Here is a 15,870-nt window from a genome sequence, read left to right on the forward strand (position 1 = left end):
GCACAAGTGTAAGGTTTGTGAAATAGTGGGGCAAAGCCAGGGGAGGCAGGCACAGGTTCTTCTCTGGGTGACGTTCAAGAAGGGGGCAGTGTGTGGTTTGAGAAGCCTGCGCTGGTGCCTCAGACCCCTGGGATGCTGGCAGGAGCCCTGAGGGGACCTCAGTGGCCAAAGTGAAAAGGGGAAGGAGCAAGGAATGAGTGCCAACCCTCAGGCCAGGAGGGCAGGGGCCTCAGCTAGTCCTAATCACAAGGCCTAAGGGTTGTGCATCAAGCACCTGAGTCTGGATCCAGATCCTTCCTCCAGGCGTCCAACCATAGGCTGAGTGTAGCCCCACTGTCTGTGAGGGTCTCAGAGCTAAAGGCACAGCTGAGATGACTCCTCTTAGAGCTCTTGAGCCCTTGAGAGTTACATCCCTCAAGTTTATGCGGCACGTGGAGGACCTTCCAACTCCTGCCTCCTCTAAATGTCACAGTCAGTCTTCTCTTTGATTCTAGGTGCCTGTTGCTGCCCAGTTCTTGTCGGTCTCACCTATAGCCTTTGTTCCCTTAGATTCTCTGGCAAGTTGACCCATCCCATTTGGAAGTCTTTGGGAAGAACAAGAGGGACACGAGATGGACTTGCTGAATTAACATTGAAAAGATGGCATTCTGAAAGCGCCCCTCCTCTCTGGAGCCCAGCATCTCCACGGTAGCTGAGGTTTCCTCTTGATGGGGCGAAAACAGAAAGCCCAAGATTGCATCTCATTGGTGAAATGAATAATACATTTGAAGCATCTCACAAACTGTGTTTGATCCACCTAAAGCTTCAACCGTTAACGTATTTCTCTTTATCCCCAGCAAGGGAGGGCTGGGAACTGTCAACATTTTCCTTTCTGCCTAATTTGTGCTTTCTCCATCAAGTGAAAAGCAGGGGCTGGGGGAGGGAAGGAGACAGGGAAAGAGGATGGTGGCGGTGGTGGTGACAGCCACTCCCTGAAACAATTCAATGAGCCGCAAGACTGGGGGGTGCTCCCGTGGCCTGGGAACTGCTGGGGTCACTTGGTCAGAGCAGGGGCAGGGGGCGTCTGAGGACAGGGGCTGTGTTCTGGGTGTTGGGCCTGTTTGCAGCGCTGTGTGCCCCTATGAAGTGGATCCTTGGAAGGGCCCGTTTTCATTTCTGGAAATGTTTCTCAGAGGTGAGAAGTTGAGGCTTGCCAGCTGCCAAGCACGGAAGATACTCCCTTCCTCTCATGGGAGGAGCAGAGTAACGGTGTTAAAAACTGCCACTGACTGAGCTCCGGGGCCAGGTGCTGTGCCAGTGTTTAAACCTATAAGCCTTCAGGCACTTCTCAGTTCACTCTGAGGGGTGACCTTAAATTCTAAGGATTTTACCCAAGGTCATACTGCTAGTCAGTGTCAGGCTATCTGGCCCAGAAGTTCATGTTCATTACCACAGTGCTATTCTCCCTCTCAACTAGTCTCTGATACTTTGCCAAACCTGTCTCCTGTTCTGGAGGAGTAGAGAGAAGTGGTTAAGAGCACAGACTCTGGAGATTGGAATCCCTTTTCCTCCTCTTCACCTCTCACTGTGCCTCAGTTTCTTCATGTGTAAAATGGAGATGTTAACAACAGTACCACCCTCATAGGATTGTGGTGAGGATTAAAGAAGTAAATATTCTCAGGTTCTCAGAGCCTGGAGTGTAGGAAGCACTAACTAGGTGTATTTGCCCTTATTCCCAGCTTATTTTACTCCACAGTCAAATTGCAACTCTCCCAACTGATCTTGAACTTATTCCATCTTCCCTCTTGGGACTGCCTGTCTCTGTCCCAATTCACCTTATTTCCCAGCCCCCTTCCTGTGCCCAGCCTGGCTTGAGGCCCCACTGTCACACTCCCCAGGTTCTTGGAGGGCTCCCTGTGATTACCAGAGTTCTGTAGACACGAATTAGATTTCAGCAGGTCTTTTGCCAGATTTCTAACAGGTCCTCTCATACCCATGGACCTTGCTGATGTTCATGGCTCTTTCATCTTCTGCTGTAGCTGGTACGGGAAATGCCCATCCCCTAGGTAACCAGCAGCACACTTTGGCAGGAGGTGGAGCACAGAGAGAGATGGCTTCCCTGGGAGGGAAACAGAGCAGGTAGTCTCCACCGGGGAAGGAACAAGGGACGGAGGATGGAGAGGGATTTTCCTAATAACTCACAATGTGTCTTCCATTCTGAACCATTCATTCCTGTACTTTCACAGGCACCCCCCTCCCTGTGGGAAAGCTATTCATTGTGTCCACCCTCAATCCCTCCCATTGTAGAAGTGTGGAACAGGAGGAAGAAGTCTGCCAAAGCAAGTACTGAAACTAGATTTTGGAGAGGACATCCTTACAGCCTTACAGGTGGTGAGAGGGTGGTTCTAGTGAAGCGGAACCTCTCCCATCAGGGCCAGGCAGGCCCAGTGGTCCCTAGCAGCCTGGCCTGTATGCCTGCCCAGTGTCCCAGAACCCTTCTGTTCAGGCCTGGCATCCCACGGAGGTGGCATTCTGCTCAGCAGCTCAGAGCACAGACGGAAGGGCGGGCATTGCTGAGAATTGATTTGCGGGAGCAGCGGGGGCTTTTTCTTCCTCCCTACTTCCCTGCTCTTTGATCTCCTGTCCTTCCTCACAGTCCCATTTCCTCCCTCCTTCTTCCCTTGATGTCTCCCTTTCTTTCCCTTCAGCAGGATCACAGCAGCTCCCTGGAAGGCAGGTGTGTGTGGTGGGGAGCGGGGTTGGGGGGGATTTTTTGTCCTCTTGCTCCTTCTGACGGGGTGGGACCTCGCTGCCCAAGGTACCATCCTCCGACCCAAGTCCTGAGAGGCAGGGTCTGGCCACAGTGGAAGGACACACACACATACCTGCACACACACCCGCGTACACACACACGCGCGCGCGCGCGCACACACACACACCCGCGTACACACACACACACACCCGTGTACACACACACACCTGAAAAGCAAGAGCTGAAACAGAGGGAGGAAAACCAAGAGAGAAAGGGAGAGGCAAAGAGAGAAAGACAGAGACAAGATTCAGAGCTTAGAAAGAGTGAAAGGCAGAGATGGGGAGAGTCAGAGACAACGAAAAAGGAGAATTCAGCAAATTAAAAATTTTACAACCATCCTGCAAGTCTGCAAAAATGATCTTCCCTGCGGTCTTTCATTTATCTCATTATCTGACTCCTAATGTGCTTTTTCCCCCTTTTCTTTTCTCGCCACACTTGGTGCAGAATCTTATTAGCTTTTTTTTTTTTTCTCTGGCAGGGCCTTCATATAGTCTTTTTCATTACATTTCCTAATAAAAGCAATCACTAGGACGGCACGGCTGTAGGATTAAAAAGCCACCTCAGCAGCCTCCTGACCAGCAGAGCCAGGACTTGCTGTAGCCTTGTCCGCACTGCCAGGGGAGCGGACCAACCCCAGGGGGCCAGGTCAGGGAGGCCCACGCTGTGCTGTGGAATGTTCCGGGACTGGGAGAGGTGTTACAGCAGCCGTGGCAGGTGGATGATGTTATGGGACATGAGAGAACAGAAGACCTGGAGGAGGTGGCCCCTTCCCGGAGCTGTCTCAGAGCAGAAGCCTGAGTCCAGCATAAGCCTGACCCCAGCACTCCAGTTTTGCTCCAGAGCAAAGACTATCTGGGGCCTTTCTCTTTGGACCTTGGCTCACCCTGTAGCCAATTCTTTAGAATATTAGTGATGTCAAATCTTCATCTTTTGAGAGTAGATTTGATTTTGTTATCCACACTTTTTTGTGAGGTAAAATTCACATAACATAAAATTTACCATTTTATTTATTTTATTTTTTTGGCCACATCACGCAGCTTGTGGGATCTTAGTTCCCAGACCAGGGATCAAACCTGGGCCTAGGGACTTCCCTGGTGGTCTGGTGGTTAAGAATCCGCCTGCCAATGCAGGGAACACTGGTTCGAGCCCTGGTCCGGGAAGATCCCACATGCCGTGGAGCAACTAGCCCGTGTGCCACAACTACTGAAGCCTACGCGCCTAGAGCCTGTGCTAGGCAACAAGAGAAGCCACCGCAATGAGAAGCCTGCGCACCGCATGAAGAGTAGTCCCCGCTCGCCGCAGCTAGACAAAGCCAGCGCGCAGCAATGAAGACCCAACACAGCCAAAAATAAATAAATAAATAATAAAAATAAATTAATTATTTAAATAAAACCCAAAAACCTGGGCCTATGGCAGTGAAAGCGCCAAGTCCTAACCACTGGACCACCAGGGAATTCCCTATTTTTATTTTTAAATTTACCATTTTAACCATTTCAAGTGTACAGTTCAGTGGCATTAAGTACATTTACATAGTTGTGCAACCATCACCACCGTCCAGAACATTTTCATAATCCCAAGGGGAACTCTGTACACATTAAAGAGTAATTCCCATTCCCTCCTCCCTCAACTGCTGGCACCCACCATTCTACTTTCTGTCTCTATGAACTTGACTGCTCTGGGTACCTCATATAAGTGGTATCATACAGTATTTGTCCTTTTGTGACTGGCTTATTTCACTTAGCTTAATGTCTTTAAGGTTCATCCATTTTGCAGCATGTGTTAGGAATTTCATTCCTTTTTAAGGTTGAATAATATTCCATTGCATGAATATACCACATTTTGTTTATTCCACGCTAAAAAAACCCAAACATTTCTATCCACAGGAGGAAAGTGAAAAGAGAAAACCAACCCAGAGTCCCATCACATTAACATAACAATTCTTCCTTTTGTGTGTTTCTCTCTTTCTTTTGCTAATAATTGAACAATCTTGTCCTCCAAGGACCATTCCAGACCACTCTGAGAAAGCAGCTTGGCAGAGGATTTGGTACTTGGAAAGGGGCAAAAGTTACCAGGAAACAGGTCTGATAAATCAAGTTACGGGAAAAGAAGGAACCCCCTATAAAGTAATATGACATTTTATTGCTCCAGGTTATAAACTGGCCCTGAAAGTATTTCACACATCACCCTTCAAGATGATTTGGGCCGCACACAGAGTGCCACTGGATTAACAACGCAAGCTCTCAAGGGGGAGACTTTGAAGAGAACAATGGTCATTTGGAAATATTTGGTTTAGTACTTTAAAAAATACACGTACAAAAAAATCAAATTAAAAGCAACTTTGAAATGGCTTGTTGATCTGGGAACCACTGATGCCATCCCTGGTTAACTGCTTCATTTCTCAGGCGCTTGGTCAGGGCTGTTGGTGTTGGTCCCAACCAGCATATCTCAAAGACCAGAGGGCATCACAGATTTAGGAGACCAGCAAGGGAAGGTATTATTGTATAGTGTGCGTGTCAGTTCCAGCAGGGCGTCTCCAATCTCAGCCACTGGTTGTGTTAATAATGACAATGCCTTGTATCTGTGTGGTCCTTTGGGAACCTTTATCTTTCATTTCTTTCCACATTCCTCCAGGACCCCCTTGCTCTAAGTCTCTGCTAGCCTCTCTGTCCCTTTCCCGACCCCAGAAGATAGCAGATTCTGCTTAGGGAGAGTATAAGTTACAAAGACAGCCTCACGGACATCTTTTCCTTCCCTCATCTTGTGTCAGAGCTCCTGAAATGAACCGCTACTTTCCTTCTCTCTATATAAATAGAAAGTATTTGTTTTCCACGTGGCCTTAAAAGCTAGATCTTTTCCTTACACACACACACACAGACACACACACACACCCTCTCTGCTCTACCAATATCAGCCTTTTTGAGACCACTCTTTCTCTTTCTGAGAAGCTGCCTCCTCCCATCAGTGCTCCAGGGGGCTTTTATTTCTCTTTTATTCTCAGCTCTCTATCAATCAAGAGGAAGGGGAAACACTTCATCTGAACCCTTGGTGAGCAAGAGCAACAACCAACAGCTCCCGAGGCAGTGGGAACTTCATTTCCAGTGTTGACGTTTATAAATGTGGCACAGAAAACCAGTAGGGACTAGAATAAATCAAACAGCTTCTCCAAAGGTCCCCGGGGGCTGCTTTAGAATTTCTTCCCATTGGGGGTCATGCTCCTTCTCTTTCTTTGCAGAGGATGGGGTGGGGAATGCTATGGTTTGCAACGTGGAATGAACCACATTCTTGCCCATTCTCCATATAAGCGCTGAGCCCAGCAACCAGGATGCTCTGCAGCAAGACCACTGGGCCTGTCTCTGGATGTAGAGAAAGGCTTGGGGCTTGAAATCCTGGCTGGGGGTTGGAATGTTGGCTCTGTCACTTACCAGCTATCAGTTTCCTCATCTGCAAAATAGGGGTAAAAATGCCTGCCCTGCCCACCTCCCAGGGCTGTTGTGAAGATTCAATGAGATGTCTATAAAGTGAGGGCCCTTATGCAATGTAGCGAAGGGTTATTAAGGAGCAATGATAAGAACCAGGGTTGTCCAGACCCCGCAGCGTGTCCAGAGAGCTTTCTGGATGGTTTCCAGGCAGACCTCTCTCAGCCTATTCCATGAACCTCGGCTTTCTCTTTTCCTTTAAGAATTCTGGGCAAGGAGCACTGATAGTCTGTTCCAAACACAGCTGGACTCTTCCCAATGTATTTTCTAAGCCTTTCCTTCTTCTGCCCCTCCAAATATCAAGAAAATAAAGGTGGACAAATATGATAGGTGGAGGGAGGGAGACAGAGAGAGAGAGAGGCTGAGAGAACGAGGGTTCCAAGGATGAGGCAGGAAGGCAGGAAGCAGGAGCAGTTGCCTAATACTCTCCATGTCACTGGGAACTCATCATGGATCATTTCAAGGTTCTGTACGAGACCCTGCTCAGTGAGATGAGACCCAGAGTGGGTCCTGAAATCCCACTCCCTTTATATTCCCTACATTTCCAGGTGTTGCACACCATCTTTCACCTGTTTTCTGGCCCTTCTGTGGATTTTGATCCTACCAAGGCCAAACCCTGCCTGTGGTTGGGAGCTTAGGTGCAGGCAGGATGCTGACTATGTCCAGAGTCTGTCCCTGAGCCCCCTCAGGACAGCGATTATCTGTACAGTGTTTTCTTCTAAGCCTTTTCCTATATAACAAGATTCCACTCAGCTTCATTCCCCAGAGGCAACTAGTGTTGCAAGTTTCTTGCTATCCTTATAGAGAGAAAACTGATTTTCTTTAAATATTTGTTCAACACTTTATTTAAAGGGATTAGGTGCTGCAAAGAGGAAGGTTGAACAGAGGACCATGTTTCTTCATTGTTCTGAGCAATTCAGCTCTGGTGGGCAGTTGCATGCCCCATTATTTAAAACAAAAACTGTGAAGTAAGTAGGACCCACTCTCAGGTGAAGGCAGTTAACCTGGGTGATGGGGTGGGGTCTACACCTGCATCTTATCAAAATAGTTTTCCTTTTATACAAATAGAGTGATTCTCTAAAAGGCATCTGGTCAGCGAAATTCCCTTCTTATTCCAGTCATGATGATGCTTTAGTGTCCCATGTATACTGGCCCTTCAGCCAAGGCTGGTTGGTCCACCCCTAAATCTGACTCTCATGGTGGCTATTACGAGATTCCCACTCTTGTTGTCCTCTGAGGAAGGTGGTCATTTTTGTTGACAATTGCCTTTTTTTTTTTTTCACTCGTTATCTGAGGAGGAAGGGGACAGGGGAGTGTAAATGGAGGACATATGAAGGGGCGATGTATTTTGGGTACTAGTAATCTGATTGCAGCTGAGGTTGGAAGCCTGGTTATGGCAGGCTGAGTTATTTGGACCGACTATACCAGTAAAAGCAACTAAAAGTGATAGATAAAATATCAAAAACACCTTAAAAGCCCCAAAGAGTTGATAAAATAGTAAGGAATTAATGGGCCAACATGGAAGAGAAAACCAGAGCAGAGAAACCACTTTTCCCTGAAAGAGCCCAGCTGTCCTAGCAAATCTGAACATTCATTTTAATCACCTGGAAGAGGGAGGGGTTAGAATTCCAAGCTCAGTGCCTTCACATGGTGGACAGTCTAATAGAAGATCCTTTTTTCAATACACTGAGACCCCAAATGGCTACATTATCAGGGTAAGGGTGGACTGAAGTACTCCAGCCCAGGTTCACATTGCCTGGGTGATCCAGGGAGCCTAAGATCCAGAACTTGTTTAGATAGCTCAGGACTGGTGGTGCCCCTGATGCCTGGCAGAAGTAAGCACACTCTTCTCTAGAGAAAGACTCCTTCGTACTCAAATTATTCCTATTTTATTTGGAACAATATATAATAAATAATAATTTGTTCAAGTGCAGTCACCAGAACTTGGTTAAAGAGAGAGGAGCCTACAAGAAAATAAGGCTCCATGAGTGAGAATCATAGAAACAAGAGACAAACGAGAAACAGCTGAGGGGGACTTCCCTGGTGGTCCAGTGGCTAAGGCTCTGCACTCCCAATACAGGGGGCCCGGGTGCCATTCCTGGTCAGGGAACTGGATCTCACATGCTGCAACTAAGAGTTTGCATGCCACAATGAAGATCCCACGTGCCACAACTAAGATCCGGCGGAGTCAAATAAATAAGTGTTAAAAAAAAAAAGAAAAACAGCAGACTTCACAATTAGAATGATCAGATGTAGACCATAGCGAATTCCCTGGCAGTCTAGTGGTTAGAAGCCGAGGTTTCACTGCCGGGGGCCTGGGTTCAGTCCCTGGTCAGGGAACTAAGATCCTGCAAGACACGCAGCATGGCCAAAAAACAACAACAACAACAAAAGATGTAGACTATAAGTAATGCTTCCTGTGGTCAAAGAAATAAAAGACAAGCCTGAAAATATTTACAGGGAATAAGAAATTGTGTAAGGTGACAAAATGAATTTTAAAAATATAGAAATTCTTAAAAAGAAAAAATCCATAGGAACTGCAATTGAAACACAACCCATTAATTTATTTTTTAATTTTTAAAAGAAAATATTTATTTATTTGGCTGTGCTGGGTCTTAGCTGCGGGATCTTTTTTTTTTTTCACACACACACACTGTATTTTATTTTTACAAGAGATAAATAGACTGACACCAAGCATTGTACATGGATGACCACAACAAAAGCAACAATGATTGCAATTACCAAACATGAAACACACTCATACTATGTCATAATATTGACATTCAGTCCAGTATTCCTCCACTGTAACAGCTCCTTTACTTTGCAGTGAAAATTGATTTGTATATTCTTTGCCTCTGAGTCCTTGCTGGATTTTTTTTTTTTTTAATTCAGACAGAAAGTCACAAAAATTATACTCCTCCTCATCAGTTCACTCAGTCCCATGTAATTAATTTTTTTTTTTTTTTCATCTTAGCTGCAGGATCTTTAGTTGCAGCATGTGAACTCTTAGTTGCAGCAAGTGGGATCTAGTTCCCTGGCCAGGGATTGAACCTGGGCCCCCTGCATTGGGAGTGTGGAGTCTTAACCACTGGACCACCAGGGAAGTCCCACAACTCATTAATTTAAAAGCATCTTAGATGCAGTGGAACAGAGAATTAGCAAAGTAAAAGGTAATAGTGAGAAATTGCCCAGAATGCAGCACTGAGAGAAAAAAAGGGAGGAGGGAATAGGGAAGATAAGAGACACAGTGGACAGAGGCCTGATACGTGTTTAATTAACATCCCAAAAAGAGAGGAAAGAACAAATAGGGCAGAGGCAAATATTTGAGAAGAGATAATGGCTGAGCAGTTTCCAGAACTGATAAAAGACACTAGTCCACAGATTTAAGAGGCCAGTAAATCCCAAGCATGAAAGTCCTGTTTAAATCAGCAGCCAGATGAGAAAGGAGGGAGTGGTACAGCTGAGTTTCCTTCCCAGCCCCAGCAGGCTAAACCTCCATAAAGCCTCCCACCAAGAAGCAGAGCCCTGTGGCTTTGGTACCTAATATTCCCTGGCTCCTTTAGGCCTTTCTCCCTCTTCCACTGCCTTGAGGCCTCTCCTCCAACCGGGCCCTGGTATCATACCATCCATCCACAGAGGCCTTCCCTCAAACCTCTCCTTCTCTCTTGATCTCAAGGGAAGAAAGGGGGCCCAAGGCAGAAACAGAACAGAAGAATAAGAACCAGTGAGAAAGCAGAGTACGAGATGAATGTTGCAGGCATTAACGCTCAGGAGATGGGCTGGACTGGTTTGGGGGGCAGCCTGGAGGTCACAAGCAGAAAATGGGAATTGAAGATGACTTAGAAGTTGCTGTCTAGAATTCTGCTTCCCTTCCCTTCCCTCCTTTCCCTCAGGCTTCCCTCTGATTCTCTGCCGCTATGACCCTGCGTCTGGCAGTATATTGTGGGGAGGACCTGAACTCCCATATCCATCTGCCTTCCCTAACAAACAGCAACATCTGCAGAGGTGGGAGAGGGGAAGACAATATCTCCCTGAAAACTGGAGAATACCAGAGAGCTGAACCCCTGGAGTTAATCTTTCTGCACACTACCGAATTTTAGTTGCTATTTGTCACCTGTCAAGCCAGCCCAATTCATGCAAAAGCTACTTTTCTTTTCCTGCCCCCAATTCTCACTCCTCCCTGCAACTCCCCACCCCAGAGTTTCCTGATTTCCAGGCTATGAAGCATAAGAAAGACGTGGAAAAGAGAGGAAGGGGAGATTCCTGACAGAGGAGTCATATGCAGTCTCCATTCCAGACACACCCTCACCTCCTAGGAGCAGAACTGGGACACCAATTCTCAACACTCTTTGATTTGCCATTTCCCTCAATGCCTGCTGAGCTTTAATGGGACCTTCTCCAAAAGCCTAGTGGTGGAGGGGACTTCCCTGGTGGTTCAGTGGCTAAGACTCCACAATCCCAATGCAGGGGGCCCGGGGTTCGATCCCTGGTCAGGGAACTAGGTCCTGCATGCCGCAACAAAGACCCAACGCAGCCAAATAAATAAATATTTTATAAAAAACAAACAAACAAAAGCCTAGTGGTGGAAATATACCCACTCAGATACACATACATGTAAATACAGCTACTTAATGAACACCTGGGTATATCTTAGAGCACCACAGTCAGATGAGTGTGCAAATATGCACACATATTTATATAGAGCTGGGGTAGAAAGCCCTCAAGACAAGATTAAGAAGATTCCATTGTTCATCTTCAGGGATGTTTTCCCTTAAGACAATGAAAACCTCTTCTCCCTCATTTTTATTGAATTTCCTCTCATCCCAGGGAGGTCTGAGAGCATCCTTTCATAGGTAGATCCCCAGTGCTTAGGCTAAATGATGATTTAATATTTTCTCAGAGGTTTCAGCCCAATTTCCAGGCCTTCCTTATTTCCTCCCTCCCCTGGAGACTGCTTAGTAGTTGAACTCTTGTATCAGAGTTGAGCAGAGTTGACCCTAATATTTGCCATTTAACAAACACAAAACAAAGGCACGGCAGGAAGCAGAAGTCAGGGTCTCTGGGGATTCCACCCCCTACCTCCTGGCTTGAAGGAGGGTACTGTCCTCAGCAACTCACAGAAGACACTGTCAGCCTTTGATAAACTTGCTGCGCAAGTCCAGAACGGACCTCTCACCTCCCTGAACACCTAATACCAGCAGGCTAGAGAGCCACATGTCTAAGGTGTCTGTGACAGCCAGAGAAACCCATTGTCTATTCAGCAAACACGTGTGGGTGATTTTCTGTCCCATATGCCTCCTCCACACCAGAGAATACTATGCAGCCATCAGGAAGAATGTGCCAGCCCCGGATGACTCAGGTGGAAGCCAAGATATAGGAAATGGAAATAGCAAGGTGCTGTATAGTATGTTACTTCTGAGATTAAAAAAAAAAAGGAATATACCATATAAGTATGTTTGTATACCCATAGAACATCTCTGGAAGCATACAAAAGAAAATAGTGACAGTATTGCATGTGGTGAGGAGCAGGAAATGGCTGAGGATAGGGTGGGAAGGAGAATTCCTTTTTGTAGTGTTTTCTTTTGAACCTTTTCATTGTTGTTCCTTATATCTGTATTACCGATAAAAATGACAATCAAAAGAAGACCCTTCTCCTTAAGGAGCTTAGGGTGAAGGCAGACATGCAGACACTTATCAATACAGTATTCTCTGCTCGTTGTTATCATGGAGACGAAGACAGGGTAGGAAGGGACTATAGGAGAGAGGTCATCCAAGTCAGCCTGCGGGTGTGTGAGGGATTTGGGATCATCATAGGGAACACTGGAACCTCTCTCAGCTCAGCCTTGCCAGGGCCTAAAGTGCACAGTGAGAAGGGACCCGCGGTCGAACTGCAGGAGCAGACAGAGGCCAGAACGCCTACTGCCTTGCGTGCCAAGCTAAGAAGTTGCGATTTTATCCTAATGGGAAATAGGCAACTATTAAAGAATTTTCAGCCGGGGAGTGACCTGTTCAGATTTGCTGTTTAGAGAGAGGATTCTGGCAGGAACATGGAAGGATAGATTAAGAGGGGCAAGGATGGGGTGGAGAGACTGCTTATGAGGTTAATGCAAGAATCTAGGTGAAGGAAGGCAGATGGACGACCTGGGGCAAAGGGAGTGGGGATGGAGGAGAGGGATGAAAGCTGAGACGTGCAATAGGTCCGAAATGTGTACGGAGACCACGTACAGATCCAGCTTTGCTGCTCTTGGTTTTCTCATGCTGGCATCCTCTGCACATTCTGCCCTAAACACCCTCAGCAGCTGGCAGGATGGGTCTGGAGGGGCCACTTCCTGGTCGGCCTGCCTGTCTCCTTGCCCCAGGCTCCAGCTCCTTGGCAAAGAGGTGCAGAGGAAAGAGAACAGAAGCCTCTCCCTAGTCATTCAACTCCCAGGTCTCTCTTATTTATTCCGTGCTCTCTCTCTCTCTCTCACGATTCAGGTCCTCTCATTATTTCTGAGCTGTACAGCTTGCTGCTTCCCTGGCTCGGCTCTCCCACCCCTGTCTGCGAAGTGTCAATCAAACCATCAGATGAGCAGTTCAGCCTTACATCCTCCGCGGCTCTGCCCCAGGACACAGCGGCAATTGCTGACACATGGCAACGGTGTAGGGCTGCTGGCTCTCCCTTTAATGGTCTTCCGATCCAGAATGGGTGTTAATAGGGAATTTGAGGGGATCGTTTCTCTCTACCTGCCCCTATCAGGATGGCCACAAGGATGGGCAACCCTGAGAGAGAGGGGCAGCCTTCAGAAGCCGGTTTGCTTTTCATTTGAAGGTTGGACCATGGCCAGTGTCTGCTTTCAGAGGAGTCGTTTGAAATTCTTAACAAGAAGCAGAATGCTTGAGTCCAGGAATCCAGGGCAGGCTTGTGAAGTAGGGATGGGGAAATGGAATTGTTATTTTATTTCTGAAGTTATATTATATTAAACAAAGAAGATGTGGGATACAGAGCTGCTTTGTAGCTTCCCCGGAGGACGAACAATAAGAAATGTCGGGGGGTGGGGTGGGGTGGGGGGCAGCTGGGGAAAACTGAACAATAAGAAATGTCGGGGGGTGGGGTGGGGTGGGGGGCAGCTGGGGAAAACTGAGATTAGAACAAAGGAAGAACTTCCCCAGGCCCCGGAACCGGTGACCGGGAAGATATGAAGCATCTGCTTCCTCAGGGGATTTCTCCTTTTCCTTTTACAAATTATGAATGGAAGTGCAATTTTTATAGAATATGGGAATTAATGAGCATTAAGCTCAATCACCTTGCCAAATTCTCTTTAGATCTTTGCTACACACACACGTAACTTGTTGTGATCCGTGTGTGGCTATTTGTGTTCTGCTTCTCTTCCTCAGTATGATTTCATATACACAAGTCTGCGGAGCCCTCTGTCCTCACACTTGTCATTTTGAATCCTACCTAGTATTCCATTGTGTCGACGGGCCAGAGTTTGTTCAGCTGTCCCCCGTGGCTGGGTTGTTTCCCATTTTTTTATATTATAAAAGCGCAACTAGGAATGTCTTCATACAAATGCCTTTTTCTTCCCTTGGATATTTCCTTGGGGTATAGTTCCCCAAGTCGAATTTCTAGGTCAGAAGGTTTGAACCATTTTATCGCCCCAGAGCTCTCCAGAAAGCCCAGACAATCTGAGTTGCCACCCTACTCTCTCTCTGTCCCCACTGTATTGACAGATTTTATCATTTTTATTTATTGTTGCTCATTTCATAGGCACGTAATCATACCTTGAAGTTATTTAATTCCCATTTCTTTCATTGCTAGTGACACTGGGTACATTTCCACGTGAGGATTTATTCTCTGCTTCTCCTTTGTGTAAACTGTTCATCTCCTCTGACATCTTATCAAGAGAAATCCAAAGGCTGACCTTATATATTTATATCAAGCCTTTACATACTTAAATAGTCCATTTTTCTCAGTTATGTCTGCCACTTTTTACCGTAAGGAAGCTGTCCCATCGTGAGGTGGATGCTATCTTGTCCCATGTGGGTGAGGGGTCGGGGAGAGTTGAGGTGACTTCTGGATCCTAGAGAAATATTTTTCAGAAGAAAAAGAAATGCCAATCGTATGGCACCCCCTCTCTGGGCCCCTATCTTCCTAGGAAAGGAAGCCTGGGCTGAAAGAACAGCTAGTTGCCAAGGCCACTCTGGAGGATTCTTTGCTAGGGCTAAGCATCTTCCTATGGTCACATGGATGTCCTGATCTATTATTTTCTCCCACTCACAGTATGGCCATGAGAGAAACAGCAAAATAATTCAAATCAGAATCATCACTACAAGTCTGACTACTCCTTGGTATAGCACAGTGGTTAAGGGAACAGGTTTTGGAACAGGCAAACCGAGGTTCACACCTCAGTGCCTATGTTTACCAGGTGTGTGGCTTTGGGCAAGTTATAACCTCTGTAAGCCTTCATGTCTTTGGCTGTAAAGTGGTGTTTCAGTTATGGCTGCATAAAAAACTACTTCAAATCTTAGCAGCTAAAAACAACAACTGTTTTATTCTATCTCATGACTTTGTAGGTCAGGAGTTCAGATGGGTCTTGGCTGGATGAGTCTTCTGCTCCACGTGGCATTAACGGGGTCACTCAGTGGTATTTAGCTGGTGGCTGGGCTGGGATGGAGGGTCCAAGATTGCTTCACTCTTATGTCTGGCTCTCCGTGTAGTCTCAGGGCCTCCCCACGTGGTCTCTCCAACAGGTGGTTGGACTAACATGGAGGCTCAGGGGTCCAAGAGTGGGTGTTCCAAGACAAGAAGAGGAAGCTGCTTTTAAGGCTTGGGCCAGAAAGTGTCCCAGTGTCACTTCCACCATATTCTATAGGTCAAGCAGTCACAGAGCCTCTGATGGGAAGAGTGACCAAGAATTGGGAGCCATCTTTAATGTGCCAAAAGTGGGTATAAAAATATTTACACCTAGGACTGTGAGGATTAAATTAGATAATGCATGCAGAGGTTGATTTATCAGGAAGCTAATGAAACTTCAACCACAGGGCTCCTCAATTGCACAATCTCTTCCAAATCCTAGCACCTAATTTTGTATTCACAATTTTTCTTTTCCTTTTCTGTTTTTTTTCTTTCTTTCTTTCTTTTGTTCCACCAGGTCCTAGTTGCGGCCGGAGGCTCCTCACTTGCAGCTCCAGGGCTCTTTAGTTGCAGTTCACTGGCTCCTTAGTTGCAGCACATGGACTCCTTAGTTGCAGCTTGTGGGATCTAGTTCCCTGAGCAGGGATCGAACCTGGGTCCCCTGCATTGGGAGCACGAAGTCTTATCCACTGCACCACCAGGGAAGTCCCTCTTTTCCTTTCCTTACAGAGGCCCCCCCCCAAATTGTATAAGAATTAGGCCTGGGCTTCCCTGGTGGCCCAGAGGTTAAGAATCCGCCTGCCAATGCAGGAGACACAGGTTTGAGCCCTGGTCCGGGAATATCCCACATGCCGCGGAGCAACTAAGCGCCTGCGCCACAACTACTGAGCCTGTGCTCTAGAGCCCACGAGCCACACCTACTGAGCCCGTGTGCCACAACTACTGAAGCCTGCACGCCTAGAGCCCATGCTCTGCAACAAGAGAAG

At 46.9% G+C, this 15,870-nt stretch overlaps 1 protein-coding gene across 5 annotated transcripts in view; it reads right to left on the minus strand.

Moving 5' to 3' along the window:
• SEZ6 (seizure related 6 homolog) overlaps positions 1–15,870 on the minus strand; it is a 97,449-nt gene that overhangs the window by 60,728 nt on the left and 20,851 nt on the right. The window lies entirely within an intron of this gene.

This window comes from Balaenoptera physalus (assembly GCF_965194825.1).
Source record: "Balaenoptera physalus genome assembly, chromosome: 20".
Classification (NCBI taxonomy): Eukaryota; Metazoa; Chordata; class Mammalia; order Artiodactyla; family Balaenopteridae; genus Balaenoptera; species Balaenoptera physalus.